Source organism: Chenopodium album, chromosome 11, assembly GCF_948465745.1.
Source record: "Chenopodium album chromosome 11, dcCheAlbu1.1, whole genome shotgun sequence".
NCBI classification, from domain to species: domain Eukaryota; kingdom Viridiplantae; phylum Streptophyta; class Magnoliopsida; order Caryophyllales; family Amaranthaceae; genus Chenopodium; species Chenopodium album.
Window position 1 is genome coordinate 5,101,258 of NC_137844.1, and position 20,841 is coordinate 5,122,098.

The 20,841-nt window shown below is 34.3% G+C and overlaps 1 pseudogene across 1 annotated transcript in view; it reads left to right on the top strand.

Annotated features, from left to right (window-relative positions):
* Nucleotides 1-20,841, top strand: part of LOC145567222 (serine/threonine-protein kinase ATM-like) — a 48,845-nt pseudogene that overhangs the window by 18,392 nt on the left and 9,612 nt on the right. Inside the window, exons 26-60 of the transcript XR_014095529.1 lie at nt 707-863; nt 950-996; nt 1,070-1,133; nt 1,387-1,461; nt 1,776-1,895; nt 2,138-2,323; nt 3,862-3,983; nt 4,075-4,144; nt 4,298-4,425; nt 4,546-4,687; nt 5,841-5,981; nt 6,777-6,875; nt 6,986-7,032; nt 8,178-8,367; nt 8,445-8,666; nt 8,851-8,922; nt 9,081-9,150; nt 9,710-9,827; nt 9,936-10,059; nt 10,182-10,325; nt 10,471-10,554; nt 13,776-13,823; nt 13,926-14,030; nt 14,152-14,238; nt 15,476-15,784; nt 15,904-16,019; nt 17,147-17,213; nt 17,306-17,380; nt 17,697-17,816; nt 18,579-18,743; nt 18,826-18,924; nt 19,842-19,993; nt 20,076-20,277; nt 20,359-20,406; nt 20,511-20,594. The product of XR_014095529.1 is annotated as a serine/threonine-protein kinase ATM-like (transcript). The remainder of the gene's footprint in view (nt 1-706; nt 864-949; nt 997-1,069; nt 1,134-1,386; nt 1,462-1,775; nt 1,896-2,137; nt 2,324-3,861; nt 3,984-4,074; nt 4,145-4,297; nt 4,426-4,545; nt 4,688-5,840; nt 5,982-6,776; nt 6,876-6,985; nt 7,033-8,177; nt 8,368-8,444; nt 8,667-8,850; nt 8,923-9,080; nt 9,151-9,709; nt 9,828-9,935; nt 10,060-10,181; nt 10,326-10,470; nt 10,555-13,775; nt 13,824-13,925; nt 14,031-14,151; nt 14,239-15,475; nt 15,785-15,903; nt 16,020-17,146; nt 17,214-17,305; nt 17,381-17,696; nt 17,817-18,578; nt 18,744-18,825; nt 18,925-19,841; nt 19,994-20,075; nt 20,278-20,358; nt 20,407-20,510; nt 20,595-20,841) is intronic.

A 20,841-nucleotide genomic window follows, 5' to 3' on the forward strand; every position in this document is an offset into this window, starting at 1 on the left:
TTTTAATTATTATTTTTTTGTGAGATTGCATGATTATGTGGAATTGATGTAGTGTTGTAGTCCAAAATTTCGCAATGGTCTTTCTCGCAATGGTAATTTAGTAAGCTTATGTAAGTAAATCAATATAGATACATCAGTGGTGATAGAATGTATAATTAAATTTTTTAGCTATTGCGAGTGTCTTAACTAAACTGTTAGAATAACTTTGTCTTGTAAGTTGTTAGGAATCTCCTGTTATACGTATAAAAGTGTTCGCACTTTATAAAGTATGTATACGTAAGGTTTGATTGTGTCAAATCAATCTTTTGATGAAAAATCAAGGCCAATACAGAAAATTAAATAAATAAATAAGCATAATAATTTTTAACTACTTTGAGAATTTTAGCAAGCAGACATCATATTAGAAGCTGGAGCATGTCAAACAGAAATTGTGGATAAATTAACCTAGGGAGTATATCTGTTTCAATAAAGTCAATCTGGTTTTTATCATTCACTTACCTTTCAGAATATCCACTCTCTGGAAACTGAAAAATGTAGGGATTATCCGAATATAAATTCTATCACATTGTTTGGTTGGACTAGTTGTAGCTTTTTTTTTTTTTCCTTGCTAGTTCCTTTGTCAAATGCTTCTATCACATTCTTATTTGTTGGCTTTTTTGGCGGGTTTACTAAGACATTTTTTTCTTCTTCTTGGTTTTCCTTGTAGCTCCAACTTAGGTCTGAAATTGATTATGTGTTCAAAAGAGAAAATTGTTACTGAAAAGGAGGTTTGGCCTGATGATTATGCTTCTCATCCTATTATGGAAACCATTGTCATTACTCTCATGCATGCTGCCTTTCATAGTGAGAAAGTGGAATCAGAGGTATTTATTATGCAACATTTATATGTACAATTTATCTTGGATTTTTTTTATTTTTATTTTGCCTTCTATAACCATGATAAATGCAGGCAATTTTCATGATATGTGTGATTTCTGCAATTGGTTGCTGTCAAAGGTAGTTATTGCTACCTTCTTTAAATTTACATGAAGTACAAGTGGGCAATCTTATGACTACAATTTTAATTCAGGCAATTGGTCAAAACAGTGTTAGATAATCTTGCAAGAAAGCTACATTATGCATGTCGGTCAAAGGTAATGATTGTCTTTGCCTAGTAATAATTTCTGCTAGTGATTTTTCTGTTATTTTTTTTTAAAAAAGTTTATTTATTTCTTTTTTTGCATGGAATCAGTGCACATTCTTGTTTTTACTGTTTGATTTCCCCTTATCAATAGTTTGTTAATTACTTGCTTTGATAAATTATAATAATTAGGCTTGCATTAAGCTGGTTCGGTTCTTCATCTTTTTAAATTTGTAGGTCATAGATTAATATCTGCTTTCCTGCAGTACCTCGAAGAACTTATGGGTCCTATCTTATTTAGCTGGGTTACCTGTGGCATGAGCTTATTTGCATTTGTACAGGTGAACATTAAACTCTTGTGTTCTTTTCCCCATTCAGTGTATCAGTACTTTTATGTGAGATGTAATTATTTTACTGAGTATAGGTCATCTTTCATCTAACAAAGAAATTAAGGATAACGTGTGATTAAAAAAAAAAATAAAATTGTAACCACAAAAGCCTTTTCTATTATATGTTTGTTGAGTTTTGCCATATTTTTAATTAGAAGATAAGTGCTATGCCTTTTCTGCAACAATCACATCACAGTTGGAAGGTTTTCTTTTATAGTTTTAGTCTTGTAGCTCTGCTTTCTAACCTTAAAAATCTATCTTTGTAGATAATGGATCTTTTTGGTTTAGATATTGAGCAAAATCATTTTCTACTTTTTTGTTGTCCGTGGCTTCTACCTGCCCTTGTCTTGCATGGTGATAGCGCCAACCTACAATGTTTAGCTGAGGTAACTAACCTGTCCCTAACTTTTTTTTCCTTGTGGTACACTTTTCTTTTCTGTTTGTCTGGGGTACCTCCTTCGGTTCCAAAAGCTTTAGGACATTCATGATGAAACTATCCTTTGAGCTTCGGACACTTTCCATCCCTTCCCTTGTTATTTAGGGTTGGCTTTGTTTGATTACAATATATTATTATTTTTGTGATATTTATTCGCTTCTTTGTCTAACAACACTTTCTTCGTGTAAACAGCTTACCAGGCAATCTGTACCTGTATTGGTTAGAAGTCACTTTGTCCCAGTCTTTTCTATCTGTATGGTGTTGTATTGTAGCAAAATGGCTGGCTGGGAGAAGGGGTCCGCTGCACTTCAGAGCAAAATTCTGCACTTTGCTGAGATTTCTGAGGATGAGAGAGACATGCTAATAAAGAAACACATGGTTTGAATTTTGTTTTTGCAAGTTTGCTTATCTTGGATTTTTAGTGATTTGAATTGTTTTGCCATACTTGTAGTTTTCAGCAGTGCATTAGAAATTACTCTTATGCCCCGTTTGGTAACTAATTATAAACAATGGTAATGGGAATGAATTACATGTAAATTTTAAAAGAAGCTTTATGTTCATTCCCATTATCACTCAAGATTACCCCTAAATTGTCTATTTTTCTTCTAAATTTCCATTTCCACGTAATACCATCTCTCAAGTGGTAATGGAAATATATTTAGAAAAGACATGCTTTGGATGAGATTGAGTTCCCATGGAAATTATAAGTTGTTTTCCATACTAAATTACACTTAAAATTCATTCTCATTACCACAATTTATTACCGGCTACCAAATGGGCCTTTAGTCTTTATGGTCAAAACCAAATTATATATCTTTTTAAAATGGAAATTTAAATTATCAAGATGCTTTGTATATATAGATGAACCTTCTTTGGCTTTCAACTTCGTTGTGATGGTGTAAACCAAGCTAAATATTAGGTAAACAATTATCCTAGGAAAACTCAAGAATTAGAAAAGGTCACCTAGCCTAAAACGATTCTATGTTTCTAAATTAGCTTTGACCAGTAACTCTTATATTGCAAAATGCATTTATTTCACTTAAGTCGTAAACTTAATGCCCAGCCACATATTAGGAAAATTTTTGGAGACCTAACTAAAATGTTTTTAATAAAATTTACTCCTTGTGTCCCAAATTAGTTTTTACAATTCTATTTTTTTGTAAAGAGCCTAATAGTATACTAATACCTCTTTTTTCCAAAAAGTTAGGGCCAAACACTCGCACATTCAGTATAAAAATACCTACTATCCTCAACCGCATCTACATTTTCATGAAAATAATAGACCCCTATCTTCTTTCACATTTACTTTTTCAGTAAAATAACAATTGATGATTAAATAACCACTGACTATCTAAAACCATGTGCCATGATAAGTTTTAGAACTAATGTGGGAAGGAGGGATTACTTTGTTTTTATCTTTTTTATGCTTCATTTTCTTAAAAAATAAAACTACCTTATGGGACTAAGGCTTTGTGTTGCTGTTGTTGTGCTGCTGTAGTAGTAGTAGTAGTAGTAGTAGTAGTGGTATTAGTAGTAGTAATCTTTTAACCATAAATACATACTATCTCCGTTCCAAAATTAGATGACACGTTTCTTTTATCACGTTTGCCAATGCAAAAATTCAATCAAAAATCTATGTAATTATACTATTGTAAAAATACTAAAAATTGAATTTCAATTAAGTACACATTGAAGCAAATCTAACAAGATTCAACATGGCTATGTTTTTATGTATCTGTAAATCACAAATGTTAGTCAAAGCAAAGTTTATGAATTGTGTCAAAAGTCAAAACGTGTCATCTAATTTGAAATGGAGGAAGTATTTCTTTTCTACTTTATTTTTGTAATATGATAGTAATAATTGAAATAAATAAAAATATTGATGTTTTAAAGTGATCCTGAACTTATACCTACAGGTTACTATAGTTTGTCAAATCCTCAGTCTTGCTTCCTCTGCATCAGACACTATGGTTCCTCTGTTTTCCAGAAAGATTGTTGAACTTGCAGTACGGACTGTAGTTGATGGTTTTATGGAGCTGTAAGATATCCTATCTGAGTTAGTTTTGTTTGTTCATTTTTTTTTTTTTTTTTTTTTTTTTTTAAAGTTAAAACATATCTGGTTATTGCAGTGATAATCATTCTTCAATTGAGGGTGTTGTTGATAAGATTAATGTTTTTCGTCCTGATAGAGTATTCATGGTATTTCCTCTTTCATTTTCTATTTTGAAAGTTCCTTTATTTGATGGTAAGCAATGCATCTGTTGGTTAATGTTTACTTAACACACTTCAGACAAGTGCAATATATCCAGGTAATAAGGCTTTTCTGTCTGACTGCTATTGCCAAATTTGCAGCTTTTGGTAGAGTTGCATTACAAAGTAACTGCCGCAGTTCATGGAAGACATAGGTCACACCGTTTAGCTGGAATCGAGGTGCTTATTAGTATCCTTGGCCATAGAGTAGCAGTTCCGAGCACATCATGGCAAGTTCTTATGGACCTTATCATTTTTTTATATTCATTCTATCTATTAGAATCCCGATTTAGAATCTTCCCTTCTGGAATTTTGTCTGACAAATCTTGTTTTTGCTTTTGATTTTTCAGTTACCTGTTTAATTTGATTGGTCAATTAATCAGTTCTCCAGCTTTACAAGATCAATGTTGTCATATGATTTCCATTTTGCTCAAAATGTTTAAGACTAATCCCTCCAGAGAGACTACTCACATTCTTGGTGAACAGCTGCAGGTTTCCATCCTTTTTTTTTTTTTAAATTTTATTAATGTGTTTGACTTGTTTCTAGAAGCAAGAAGTTTAACACATAAGCATTTATTCATGTTAAATTGCTATATGATTGAAACAAACGTGCTGACTAGGCTCTTTGTCAAAGATTGTGCTTTTCACATTTTGTAGAGATCGAGTCTTTGATTCAAAATTGTTTATTTTGATGGCTTCTTTACAGAAGCTTGTTACAACTGATGTCCTCTGTACCAGGGTTATTGTGGTGTTCATGTGTTGGGTTGGTGTCTTGACTTGTCTGGGTTGCTTGTTTTGTCCAAGGATTAAAATGGAATAAGAGGAATACGCCTTTTGAGAGTATTGTGCATCATTTTGTTTAAAATCTCTTTCAGATTTTAAGAATTCATATGCGCTTGGACCTATGTTATTTGGACTTGGATACCCATGTCCAACCCAAATATGTGTCCAATTGGCTGACCCGGTTATCTTGTGAAACATTTCTTTGATTTTAGCCCAAAATAAAGTGTCGAAGTGTCCTATCCATGTCTGAGTATCAATGAGGATCCGACACGGGTACTTAAGGTGAAATGAAGAGCCAAATAACATTGGTTCAGTCTTGGAGTCACATTCCAAGTTATGTTGTATTTTTTGTTTCAAATATAAATGAGTTCAGGTCGTGTTGCTTGCGCATTAATGTATGGTTTCCTTTTTAGAGATTTGTAATAAATCTGACTCATCCTTTCTCCTAGAAACTATATCTGTACATCACATGAGGACAACGAATTCTGTAGGATTAGAAACTAATGGCAAAATGTGTATGCTAACTGATACTCACACTGTCATAAATATCCTGGAGGCATAAGACCAAATGAGGTGAAGGGAAATTTATGTTATGATTGTTCATTGGTTTATTGTGGTGATGTTTAATACAAATTCTCAATTGGGCTTTTGTCATTTTAACTTGTTGTTTTCTGAAGATTGCCTTTATTTATTTATTTATTTATTTATTTATTTATTATTATTATTATTATTTTATTTTATTTTATTTTATTTTATTTTATTTTTTTTTTTTTTTTTTAATATTCAATATATTGCATATCTTAACCCAAATTCTACTGGTTAGAAGCTTATGTAGCTTGATTCATCTCTTGGTTCTCTGCAGTTTCTGGTGTCAAAATTGGTTGCCTGTTGCATACCCTTGGGGTCTAATACAGATAATTCTTGTAATCCATCATCCCAAGTATTGTCGTTGCTTCACCTTCTGACAGTGGATTCTGATCCATCTCTGCATGATTACATTAGAGTAAGGCTTTTCCCCCAAACATTGTAGCTTTATTTGGTGTTTTCCTCTTCTTCTTTGGGATTTTTTTAATGCTTTCTGTTGGTAGGGGTATTTTGTTGGGGGGGGGGGGGGGGGGGGGTGAGGAGTTACTGTGATAATCTGATGGTTAATTGGGGTGCCTGCAAATTGCTGGTGTTTGTGATCTTTGGCTATTTGGTACTCTTTGGAAAAAGTATGCAAAAAACATGAAGAGTGTTCTGACAGAGTTTATATCATTACACTAAGGTCTTAAGGAGCAAAGATGTGAAATTTGTGTCTCTTGTAAACTTGTTGTTCATAGCATGTTTTCTGTTTCTCTATCATTCAATAAAGTGCAGTGGCCTGCCATAAGGTAGGAGGTAGAAAGCTCTTGGCTGAAGCATCTATAATTATAAATCATTGTTGTTGTGAATTATAATCCCCATGGTTTTAAATCGGATGTGGTCGCAAATGCGGTTAACAGTCACGTAACCACTTTCGTGGGCAATGTGGATTGAATGTGGATGTTGCAGGCCTTGCAGCTTAACTGCGGCTTAACAATGAGGTGATGCGGCTGAGATCTAATACCATGATGCCCCCTGCTTTCGTATTGTGTACTGTTATTTATGAGGACTTTCATAGCATGGCCAAGTACTGATAAGAATATTTAAAAGAAAAAAAAAAAAAGTTCTGTGTCTTTTCTTCTCCTTTAATGAACATAAAGTTAGAATGAATTCCCTTTAACTTTTTGGTTTTGGTCCCCACCCCCCCCCCCCCCCCCCCCCCCCCTCTTTCTAGGAATTTGAACCATTCCCCGAGCTAGAGATCTTTGACAGGATTAGGACTTTCCATCTTGAATTATGCAAAGATTACTCACCAAGAGATCACTTTTTGAAGGTACAATCTGCCTTCTGCTCTTTAAATATGTTGGTCTCTATGATTTTCTTCATGCTCATGCATTCAACTTCTTGGTTTACTACTCACTGATGTGACGTATTTTATTGCAGTTTGTAAAGAGATCTTGCCATCTTCCACCTAGATTACTTCTATGGAGGTATGCTTTATCTTGTATATATTGGCTTTTCTTTAGCTGTCATGTGTGTGTATGTGTGCATGCACGTCAAAGTGATAGACTTCTCCAACTTCTTTATTTAAAAAAAGAGGAAACTGCCAAAGAGATTTAACCCATGGACTCAAATGTATGAGATGATAAACATCCTCTTTCTTTTAGCAAAGGCTACGAACTTGGCAATTCTGTTAATTATATTTTTTAAAGATTGGCCCAGAATAAGGTGCTGAGTGTCCATACTTATGTCGGAGTCCGAAAATTTGATGCTAGTACTTGAGATGAAATATAGATTCTAAGTAACATAGTGGATAGCCAATATTTTTTTGAACCCTGTAACTTTTAGAAAACAAGAAAACCCTAAACTATATCATCAGTATGTTTATCTATATAGTAATTAGTTTTTTTTTATTTTTTTTTTATTTTTTTTATTTATTATTTTTTTTTTTTTTTAGGATTGCTAGAGAATCATATAAAGAATTGGCTTGTATGTTTAGTATAATCAGATTCTTGCATTTTTACGCAACGTCTTCAACTCATTATTTGTGTGAAATCTTGTGAAATTTCTGAAACACTCTTTAAGATTTTACAAATGATGAAATTTGAATAAAAGCACTGCAGTTTAACCTTCATTATTATGAGCATTTTAAACTATGTTTAAAATATTGGTGCAATGTACAATGTTGGTGAGCACTGTATCTCAAATAACAAAGGCTGGTGATCTGAAGTGCAAAATCATGAGGATGTACTATATGTGTATGGAAATACTATAGATTTCTTTTTCCACTAAATTTCCTTCAACATATTTGGCAGAATATTGTATTCTAGTAACAACTTGGTCTAATTGGTTCTTTAGCCATGTCTGTTGTTAGAGTGAAATCATCTGTTCTGCAGATGTCGTGACATGAATTATGTCCAGAGGAAAGATTGTAATGTCATGTTTGAAATACTCCATAATTAATCTGAAGTACAGCCAAGTTTGATATCCTTGTGTCTGATTAGGAATGATTTTTGTATGTTGCTTGACTGATATCTATAGTTGATGGTAGGGGGAGTAAAAGAAAGGGAAATAACAGTGGAGTTAGTTACACTGCAATCCTGTGCTAATTTCAAATTGTTTGAAATACTTGTAGTCTCCAAGCATTTCACAGGAAGCTACTAGGTGGGGAGAGTTTCTGTGTCGAGGAGAATGCTGAAAGTAAATCTGTAGATAATTGTTGGCAATCTGACCTAGAGATTGTACAAGCTGTCTGGTCACTTGTTCGGATATGCGGTTCACAGGATGCAGATGCTCGGGCATTGGTGTCCGATCTGATTTCTAAGGTATGCTGGTTGGTTTAGCTTCGTACTGTTTTTAGGTTGATCTGGATTTTATGTCTTTTTTTTTTCCCTGCTTTTAGGTTGGAATTGGGGATCCACGTTCGGTGGTTTTCCATCTACCTGGTAACTTACGCCATGTACATGTTTGTGGAGCATCTGATGGAAACTATGCCACTGTAATGAATTTTGAGTTGGATGCTGTCACATCTGAAGAACTGTTGATTGTCCTAATAAGGAATTTGAAGAAATATTTGATGGATGATTCAGTGAAAATAGTTGATTTATCATCTAGAACTCTCCGTGTAAGTTTATCAGTCATCTCTTGATTGACATATGGTTTAGCTGTATATAATCTGTTGTTTCATCCTTTTCACTTGCCCTCCAAGTTTTGATCTGGGTAATTGATTGTTTACAAGATGTATTGTTTGTCCATTTGAATCTTATAAGTTTATTAAGTTCTTTTTCTGGTTCTTTTTCTTTATTCAGGGTTTACTTTCAACAGAAAGAGGCAATAGAATTTTAGGATCTTTTGAGTCTTATGAAAGGTCTCTTATTGAGGTTAGTGCAGTGCTAAAACTTGTTTGGTTTAATGTCTGATTACATTTGTACTAGTTTATATGGACTCTGGTCTTAAGTTGAAACGCTGATTAAGTTCATATGTCAGATAATAGTATACAGAGCTTACAATTATTATATTTTGTTATGTTGGGCTGTAGGTTCATTCGAAGGGATTCAATATGCAGCTGGTAGAGAGCATATTATTGGATCTGCAAAAGAAGTTTACTGGTAGGCTTTTGATCTAAGTTCCTCCTATGAAGCATATACCTCTTAAATCATCTACTTGTAGATTGTTAATGAATGCGTATAGGGATTGTGCTAAATATATTGATTGATTATCTGATGCATCTAAATATTAACCTAGAAAACGAAATATGTTATCATTTATTTTCTGGCTGTGTGGTTATGTGTTCTTTACTTGTACGCTTCCCTCGTGGTGGGCCTTCTTTTACTTCTTTTACAAAAAAAGAGAATAGATACTATTGGCGGAAAAGAGAAGTACATAGAACGAGGACAAGATTTTCCCAATTTCCTTGAGCCTCCCAATTGTGTAATTATTAAGATCTCAGCCTACTTATTGAACAGTGAGTAGTGACGATGGATAAGGTTGCGTTTCTTATTATTTGCACTTTGTGCTGTTCTGCTGCATATGTTAGAATCTGGTAGATTATAGTTAGCACCATATTTTTTGTTCTATGATACTATATTTTTTTTTCTTTTCTACGATACTATTTTATTTATTAATTTGCACTCTAAAGCTTGTTTGTTATTCATGTGAAATAACTAGCTGAAGGAAAATCGTTAGAAGAGTCATCACTATGGAAAACAAGTGACAAAACGTTTGAATCGTGGATATGTCCACTTGTTTACTCACTGATTGGTCACTGCAGTGATATCACCCTTAGGTAATTTTCTGGGCCTTCAATGTTTAAGGCTTGAATTTACCCAAAACATTGACCTGTGGTACTGTATATTTGGCTTTAAGTCATTTTATATGAGTTGATTGCGGGCAGGTTATGTCAAGATATTGTGTTGCTGAAGGCTGAAATTGCTGAACTTTTACTGCCAAGTATCATGATCAATCTGGCTGGAAGAAAGGATTTGGCAACTGATTTTTGCCATCTTATCTCTGTCAAGGTTTCCTATTCATTCACTAAAGCATGTGTTTGTGTTAAAGGCCACTTCTAAGCCAATAGGGCTAGGCCTCTCCAATATCTGTACTTTGTTTAAACTACAATAATCTCCAATTGAACATGCAGGTAGAGCAGCATATACTTGTTGAGACGAATAAGCTAACCAAGTCTATTCAGGTGATGTTGGAAGTATTAAATGAATTACGACTGTGTCATGTTATGGAGAGAGCCAGTACAGGTTCAATATCTAATAATCAAGAAAATTCAAAGGTGAACTTTTAACTTAACTCCTTGTTTATTTAATTTTTTCCCCCCACTTTTTAGTGGACGACCATCAAAGGAGGGTGGTGAAAGAGAATATGTTTGAGTGTTTAATTTTGGCATCTTCATGTAGCAAGTATTTGATGTCATGCAGGCTTCTCGGTCTTCTTCTGCACAAGGTGCAAAATCGCGGGCATCTATGAAGGCCCAAGGATCATCCACCGCATTGTGGCATAAGGTACGGGATACATGTTGATGGACATTGTGAGTCAATTGACTTAGCTTTATCCAAGATTTTGTCAGAATTATAAATTACAATTAAAACTAAAGTGTTGTTTGCCTTTCTGGTTAGAATGGTTGACAGGATCTAGTCGTATCACTTAATCAAAAGTAATTTCTAAAACCACTAACTAAAATAGATAGGGAAGTAGGGTCGAATCTACAGGGAAACAATATTCTTTTATTCCTAATTAATAATTATAATCTAAATTATCAAGTAATAAAAATGATTTTATGTGTATTAAAGTAAGGGAATTGATTAAACTAAGCAATAAGAATAAGAGAATATCAATAAAATAAAAGTTTAAGGCATAGGTTCACCAATAAATAATACTCCGAGATGAAAGACAATAATCAATTATCAATTATCAATGCATAAATTAATCAGATTATAAAGGGCTTTCGCTATTTATTACAATCACAGAATTAATCTAGCGGTATTAAATCGCATCACTTGAATCTTGATTTAACCATTTACAAATTAATCTGCCTATTGAAATTAAGCCTAAACATCAATTCTCATCTGTCAAATCTCGAATCAATGTTGCATAAATCATACAGTTAAACCAACGCTAATCTAATAGCATAACATTATAACAATCAATAGGAAATTAACCCAAAACATTAATAATCAATAATAATAAATCGTCCCTTCATATTATTCATGGATCCTCAAATCTACACTAATCAAAGCAATTAAAATAAGAATAATTAAAAAAATAATAATAAAACTTATATGAAAGCAATAAATAAAATAAAATAAATAAAATAAAAGCATAAGAAAAGTTACGAAATCTAACTAATGAAAACTAAAAGAATATAACTAATGAAAAACTAAATAAACTATTAAAAGAACAAAAGCTAAAATTACCTAACCTAAAACAAAGCTTAATCTACCTACGTAAAAGCCTTCTTTAATAAGAAAGGAAATAGGAGTTTGACTCCTAATCAACTTCTAATCCCACTAAACAATAAAAACTGACTAAACAAAACCCAAATCAGCAACAACAACCCATAGCAGTAGGCCCAATAGTTGAAGAAAGCTGACATCATTATCCGCCCAAATCAGCCTATGTACCAATAATGGGCCCAAAAATCAATAAACTGACTTAACAACATGCTTGCATCTCATTCATCCGATCGGGCATTGGAGCTACGAGCTGGGCTTCAAACCTACATTTCCCCTTTTGTTCTTAGACTCGGTCTTCTAGAGTTTGTTAGCCCAAGTTTCTTCACCTGTTTGGTCCGTATTTCGTGTGGGAACTTTGGACCTCTTTTGCTTAATCGAGCCCTTAATCGTCGGACTAAATCTCTCTAATTAGGCTTTGGGCTTAAAATATCCGGTCATAAAATATAATCAAAGTCCAATATCTTCGTAGTGGCTCAATAAGCTCAGGATTTATCATAAATCTGCAAACTCTAACAAAATAATATCAATTCTACAAAAATACTAGAAAATGTATATTAGTAATAAACACTAGAAAACGTATATTAGTAATAAAAATAGCACCCACAACTCAAATAAGCACAAATATGACTGGGGATGGGGGATAAAAATGTATATAAAATAGACTCATCAATGGTCAAAGAAACCCCCCCTCCTCTAAATGGATTCTGTTTTGGTCATGACAGAGTTTGGGAAGGTCCCGAGGAGACCATGATTGCTGTTATATTTGCCCATTGAAAATATGTAGTCTATTTTTATATAGGTTGATAAGGCTATAGTGGACAACCCCACATGGCATGCATTTCTCATTAGTCATATGGTTATTAATTGCTGGAAAGCTAGGGCTTGGATTCATCAAAGAAAGACCGGGTGAAAACGTCTGTTTTGGCTTCTTATGGATCCTATTGACTATTGTAAACTGATACATAATGGCCTTAGAAAATTCAAATCGGTTCACTAAAGAACTGATGTATCCGCTGGTGCGTTGTGTACTTGTGGTAGGGGTAAGCACATATCGGATATCCGAAAATCCAAATATTTGATATCCGTATCCGATCCGAAAATTTCGGATATCCGAAATTTTTGGATTGGATAGTTCGGATATCTAATATCTGATCATTTTTAAAATGTTGTCAAAATATTAAGGCAAATTGAAAGTATTTTATTGAATTTCAAGAGTAACTTAATGACTCATTAGTACAGTAATTATCTTGTAAAAAAAAAAAATAGTACAGTAATTACGAACTACAATTCCTTATATTTTTTTAATCTAATTATCCAACAAATTTCAAAATCTAGATGATAAAAACCCAGATGATAAAAATCACATAGAACTGAAAATCAAATAGAACTGAAAATCAAAGTACCCATAAAAATAATTACCTCATATACAAAACAAATTATGGAAACTAAATTAATTTATATAAATAATCGGAAAAAAGCGTAGATTCCCACTCTTCATTCACACGGTTCTCAAAGCAGGGGTTAAGAACGAACGATAAGAAGGAAACCACAAAGTCGCCTGAACGAAGGTGAGACGAAAGAAGCCACAAAGCCACCTGAGCGAAATTAAACCGCGACACCCACCTGAACGAACGAGTGAAGCCGCCTGACTTAATGAATGAAACCGCAAAACCAATGAGATCTGAGATATTGAGATTGATATTTGAGAAGAGGAAAGGAGAGAGAAAGTTAGAGAGATAGATGAGGAAAGGAGAGAGAAAGTAGTGAGAGATGACGGGTGATGGGTGAGTAAAGAGGCCGGGGGGGGGGGGTTTGTTTAGGGGTAGATGGTTTGGGCCTTTGAATTAACTACTATGTGCTTCATTGTACAAAAAAAAGCAATTGTGATAATAAGACTTTTTTCGGATTTTGGATAATCGGATATCCGAAATCCAAAATTTGGATATCCGATATCCGTTTTTTTTCGGATCGAATATCCGATCCGAAAGATCAGGTATCCATTATTTTCGGATCGGATGCGGATCGGATTTTTGGATAGTTTTGCTCAGCCCTTACTTGTGGATAATTGTTTATCTGATTAGAAGTACTAAACCATTACTTGTAATAATGGTTATGGTAGAAACAAATAGTATCGATAATGTTAGTTGTATTTCGATTTGAATAATAGAAATAACAAAAGAAAAAGTGGGGAAAGTGATCATGTTAGATGATTATTATGTACGTCATTCCCTTGATTTCGTGTTGAGAGGTATTGTTCTTGATATTGGTAGGTATACTGGCTCAATGTTGATTACCTTACCGTGGCGAAGTCAGCAATTGTGAGTACCAATACAGCGATTTACAGAAGCCTTTTCAGTTTCTTTATTATTATTTTTTTAATAATAACTTTTCTCCTAGCTAATATTGCTGATAAAAAACAGCTCTGTGGGTCTTACTTTACCGCTATGCTGTATGTTGAGCACTGGTGTGAAGACCATTTCAAGAACCTTACACTTGGAAAGCCTGACTTTTCCCATGTTGAAACAGTGAGTGAATGTTATAGAGATACTGCTTTCAGTTTTGCCGTGAAATGCATGAATTAGATATTAAAAAAGGGATGAGAAAGAATTCTTTAATGTTAAACCTCTTTAATATTTTGACATGCAGTTGCCCAAACATATTGAACTACTTCTCTCAGCTCTCACACGGATAAATGAACCTGACGGTTTATATGGAATTATTCAATCCCACAAGGTCTGTTAACAAACTATATGGTTGCATAAAGTCTGTCTTTGAGTTGTATTTGGTTTGAAGGAAGCACAGCATGCTGCAGCCTTTGATAGTTTTTTTTTTTTTTTTTTTTTTTTTCTCTTTTTCTTTTCTAATTTTTGAAACTTTATAACTGAGCTTGTTAATTCTGAAAATGTTTGTACTGCAAATAATGTGGCCCTTTGTTTAGAGCATTGTTATTAATTAAATAGCCTGAGCTGTATTAGTATCATGCTAGATTATAGGTTTCTCAAGCGAATCGTTGGAGGCAACTGATGATCTTCCACTAATCTTTAGTGCAAAATTCTTCATCCATTTGTGAGAATTATAATTTATATTATATGGCTAGTGCCTCATTTGCTTATTGTGTTAGTATATATTATAGCTCATACATACTAAAAGGTATGCTATACATTATTTCTTCCATTCAGATGTAAGGCCCTGTTCTCTTCACCTGATTTATACTGAACTGAAAAAAAGCTCTACAGAATAATCTGATATCTGCTGAATAAAACTGGATTTTATTGATCAGAGCTAATTTTTACTGATCTTCAACTGTATGACATGTACTGCTTTACTGATTCAAAACTGATTTGTTCTGATCAAGACATTCTTATACCAACCAAACTGATTATTGCTGATAAAAACTTAAAACTTACTGATTGAAACTTTTTTTTTACTGCAGTGATATTATTTAGTTGAAGAGTACAGGGCCTGTGTTTTAGGATCTTTTTCTTTAGTTCAAATTAGTTTATATTTTCTAAGAGATTTATGTATTCAACCTCAAACAAATCTCATAGCATGATTCCCCCGCCCCACCAAAACTGACCTGATTGAATAAGGGAAATATGTCCTTTCCAACCTCTCATATTATGTCTTAGATTTGGGCAGTAATCCTAAAATTGCACTTATCTTCAACTGAAGGGAGTATATTGCTCAACATATGTATCTATTCTAAGATTAGAAGGAGAATGCTCATTTTCTTTATAAGAAGCTTTGTCACAATTCTCACAAAACTTTGGCCTTACCTTTATCCAAGAATCTAAGATATATAGTGGTAGAAATTGAAGAAATTGCTATGATGAAATGCTTTTTGATTATCTAAATTCTAGTTTAATCTCTGCCACCCTGCCTTCAATGTAAATTTCAAATACTGATGAAAGAGTGCAATTATCTCATATGTAGAACTGATTAATATTTCCTGTTGTGGGATTTTGTGAAGCTGACCTCTCAAATTCTGACCTTCGAACATGAGGGCAACTGGTGCAAGGCTCTCAAATATTATGATTTACAAGTGAGATTAGAGTCGTTGGAGAATTATCTAAAGTACTCAACTGATGAAAGCTGTAGGGCAACTTCTTGTGTGTCTTTATCGGAAGCAGAATTAGGGGTGAAGCGAAGAAAGCCATACAAAGGGGTCATTAAATCTCTGCAACAAATCGGGTGTGCCCATACACTTGATTTGTATTGTCAAGGGTTGGCTTCTTGTAGAGGGGAATTCCAACATGATTTGGAGTTTGTGGAACTGCAGGTTTGTCTGATTATATGAAGGAACTTGATGAGCTTTGAGATTGATTTTAAAGTTGTTCTCTCATTATGCTTATTAATGCTAATTCTTTTAATTGATTTGCCTCTTTTAATTATATGTAGTATGAGGCTGCTTGGCGTTCTGGCAACTGGGACTTCTCTATGTTTAACATAGGAGACACTTCAATAGCTTCAAACCAGTTTACTAGAAGTGACCGTTTCAATCAAAACTTGCATAGGTAACTACTTTTCATCAAACCTGACAATGAATGTGAAGGTACTTGAATATTCTATATGACACCTGTCTAGTTTTGGCTAATTGATACCCAATGATTATTACTTTTCACATGGTACACTTGGATTTGGGCTTCACCATGTTTTGCTGGTACTCAAAATCTCTTGTTGTGCCGATTTATTCAAACTGTTAATGAAGTTGAACAAACAGTCCTCATTCATGTATTGGATGTCCAACATTATTGCTGAATATTCCTTCATATAGTAGCTGATAGAGCCCTTTTGGCGTGTCTCTCGCAACTTCATCCAAGCAACAAAGTCTCTATTCTCTGGGTATAATTGTGTATTTGAGTTCCTACTTGAACTCCGCCCCTGTGTCTGTCTTCAATCTTCTTGCTTTAAAGTCAGTGTGCTTCGTGCACCGCAACTTAGCATTGTCTGATTAGTACATGACTGAGCAGTTCAAAAAAATTGATGGGCTGATGGATGAAAGAGAAGCACTCCGTGAGCAATTGAACTTTTTTCAGGGGAAATATGAACAGTTCAAAGGGGTACCATGAGAACAATGTATTTCAGTTTGTACAAAATAGAATTGCCTTCCAAGTGAGACTTTTTTTTTGGTACAAGGATTCATCTAGGCAGCACTCTCTAAAAGCCTAACTCAGGCCCCTCTATAAGCACATATTATTTCTGATAAAGTTCTAGGTATACATATTTATTATCTTAAGATTTTTTTTCCTTTGGTTCTTTCCACCTAACTAAAAAGTTAATGAATATTTGAAATGTTTTTATTCCTTTTTCCTTATATTTTAAATATCAACAATCTTTCTGCTCATCAATGCATGCCATATGGATTTCTCTTTTTGATGTATTCAGTTGTGCACCCTTCCACACATGCACCAGCACGTGCACACACTCATCATTGCACATACACACCCACTTGCCGCTCAATTATTCTTTCGATGTACTTGTGTTTGTTTTAGCTACATTTTAACCCAACAGACTCTGGAATGTAAGATTTGCACAACCATATCCTATTTATACTGATGGGGTGCCCTGCCCTGATTTGCAAACAAAGAGTAAGAATTTTCATTCTCTTGATTAATATTGTGCCTCTACTTTATATGATCAGCTGTTTAAGGGCATTGCAAGAAGGGGATTCCCGTGAATATTATAAAGAACTGAAGGATTCCAAACAGGTCATAATTATCTCTGATTTTCTGTTATGACAGGCAGCATATTAATGTAATATAGGAACATAGGAAACTAACTTACGATTTTATGTGTTTAGGAGCTTGCATTGTCTCTTTATCATGCAAGTGAGTAGAGCACAGAGTACATCTACTCGACAATAGTTAAACTACAGGTATATGCTCTGGTAAAGTTAATTTACTGTTTTAGGGTCTGCACATCATATAACAGCAGTTACAATGCCAAGTGGTATATACCTTAGTTATTTGATGCTCATCTTTCTTTCCATTTCCAATATTTCCACTGTTGTAAATCTTCCCTTAACCCAATGTTGCTTCAAAGGTTTAGCCTTGTATTGTTGTGAACCTTCAACTAAGTTGTGCACATCGCAGAGTTAAAATTCCATTTTTTTTTTTTTTTTTTATCAGAAGTAGTTGAAGAGGACAATTGGATAGACCCTAATATATGTATTCCCTATTCACACTATGCAGATCCTTGATCATCTGGGCATGACATGGGATTTGAGATGGAGACCAATGTGTAACAGTACAAGTTCCTGGCAAGATAAGTGTAATGTGCTTTCTGAACCCACTTTTCCAGTGCTGGATGAGGTACTTGAGGCTATCTTATTGTTCTTTTTTTTATTCTCTCTCAGACAAAAGGGTTAATGTGTGTGTTATACTCACCGTCAGTTCTTTGTAGTAAGATATTCCTGAAGACAATTGTTATTACAGCTTCTCGTCTATCCATGAGAAGTATGAATGAAAGAATCAATAAGGATGCATCTGCAATAGAGTTAGATGGATTAAAAAATCATCATTTGCATTTAAACATATTATCCCGTAAATGTAATGCTTTTCCTTGATACATCAATTAGGTTCTTCTCCTCTATACCCCCACAGTCTTCATCGTCATAGCATTATTAGCTACTATGACTTGCAAGTCCAGCAATGCCTTCATATTAGGACACTCAGTGTAAACTATTCCCTCCGTCACTTTTTATTCTCTACGCTTTGGAGTTCACGGTCTCTAATGCTCATCTTTGACCGCGTATTTATTCAATATGATATGAGTAAAAATTTTGGAAAATTGATATTTAGAAAATTCATTTCAAGCCGTATCTAACAAGATCCCACATGATATAATTTTGATATTTATAATAGTGAATTATTAAAGTCAAAGTACTAAAAAGTTGAAGATATTAGTCAAAGCATAAAGAATGAAAACTGGCGGAGGGAGTAGCATACTTTTGGAGGAGCATTTTTAACTTACATATTTTCTTTGTAAGAAAAAGGGGATCGTTTTTCTAATGGGCTGTAGTCATATATATGGTCATAAAACTGGTGATCACACTTTTCTATCTTATAATGTAGCTATCAAGTCTGAATGCACAGTGGAAGTACATTGTGAAGCAGACACAACTGCACATGAACTTGTTAGAGCCATTTGTAGCATTCAGAAAAGTCCTGCTCCAAATTTTGGGTTGTAAGGATTGTACAGTTCAGCATCTTCTGCAATCTTCATCTGTTCTTCGCAAGGTTTTACTCGTAAAATAAAATACTATGTTTTCTTGTCAGGATTTTTTGTCAATTTGTTTACTATCAATTTATTTATTGATAGGGTACAATGTTCTCTCAAGCTGCTGCATCTTTACATGAATTCAAATTCATGTGCATGGAATTGGGTGGCCAAAATACAAGTTTGTACTGGCATGGCAGGGTAAAAAGTTTAATTTACTCTTTATTAAACTGAAGTGTTAAATGTGATTTAAAAGAAGAAAAAACACCGTATCAGTTTAGAATATGGCAAGAAAAAGGGGGGGGGGGGGGGGGGGGACTAAAACTGTTGACTATTGATTAGATGCAGTAACTCAAAAAAAATTTAGAAATTAAACCCTTCACTTCTTCAACAGTATGTAGGTTGGGCTGGTTCATTTCTAAACTTACCAGTTACCGCTTGTGCTGAGAATTTGCTAGAGACACTTTTCCTGATCTGGACCTAACCATATCAGCTTAACTTTTGGAATATGGATAGTTGTATTGCCAGGCAATAATGATGTGCTTGTTCTTATCAGTTCAAAAATATGAGAATTTGCCAGAGATACACTGAGTGCAAGGGACACAGGGCAGTGGGAAGTCTATGATTATGGGCAAAATAAGAAAATATATTTCCTGGGTATGGGAGAAAAAAATGTTAATAGAGTATATCATTATTTTATTAACCAAAACATGGGAAAATCGATTGCCCACAAACTTCCAGCCGACCTCTTTAAGTGAACATGGCAAGCTTCACAGGAGCTACTAAGCATTAGGTGATGTCAAGAAGCATTATGAAGCTGTCAATAATAGAATTTTGACCATTGAGAGATGTTTTCAAGAGGAATGATGACAAGCAGTTAATTATGTTTCTCCAGAAGCACTTAATGGCCTTTTTATGCTATTATTAGGCCTTGTTCTCTTCACTTTAAACATATAAAGCTTTTAAAAATATCAGTAAAAATTACTTGATCAGTAACTTCAAAGAATATGGTAACACTATGTCACAAGGTTACATTCGAGAACAGCGTGGAGTCTGATACCAAAAATCTAAGGTGTCATTGAAACCTGAAAGGTCATTACCTACAATTGTGTTTGCAGCTTGAAGAGGCCAAACTTCTGAGAGCACAAGGTCGGCAAGAGATGGCTATCAACCTTGCAAAATATATTGCAGAAGAGAACCAATCAAATGAAGATGCATCAGATGTACATCGTTTGGTTGGCAAGTGGCTTGCAGAAACTCGATCTAGCAAGTCGGTCATAATATCATGCATGTGTCTCCTGTATTTGAACATTTTCTATTCTGTAGGCAACTTATAGTTGAACTGGATGCAGCTCAAGGACAATATTGGAAAAGTACTTGAAGCGTGCCGTGACATTTGCTGAGGAGCTCAAAGCTTTCAACAGGAAATCTGTGGACAAAAAATGCCAGGCACATTTCCATCTTGCACATTATGCAGATGCACTATTTAGAAGTCATGAAGACAGGCTGAATTCCAGTGAATGGCAAGCTGGTTTGCGTTTAAGGAAACACAAGGTACTAATTTAATCTTGTTAGAACTTAGAATGCAATATACCAAGCAAAGTGAATTAACTCATGAAATTTATTTTAATGCAGAAAATGGAATTGGACGCTCTCATTAAGAGATTCAGGAGTTCAACAAAGGCAAGTTAGCACTGTTTCAGGGTCTATTGTACATATAGATGACAAATATAGAGTATATTCGTTCCTCATCCCTTTCCTCAACACTTATTTTTTCTGCTGTATAGGGGGAGAAAACAGACTATTCACTAAAAATACAGGATTTGCAAAAGCAACTTGCTTTGGACACTGAGGTTGCTGAAAAATTACAGGTATTTTGTAACTGGAAATTTTCAGATTTTTGTTTCTTCTTAAATGCTGTATGCTGTCATAACATGTACATGCTGTATTATATCTGCACTTAGAGTGTTTGGTATATCTGGCGGTATGGGCTGCCTACTTGTGCTTGCCAGAGAAGGTGATGATTGAGATGCACTGTAGTATTCCCTGCATCCCATGCTTATAGTCAGAGCTTAAGGATATATGGAAGTTAATATTGAATGTGATTAACAACTCATT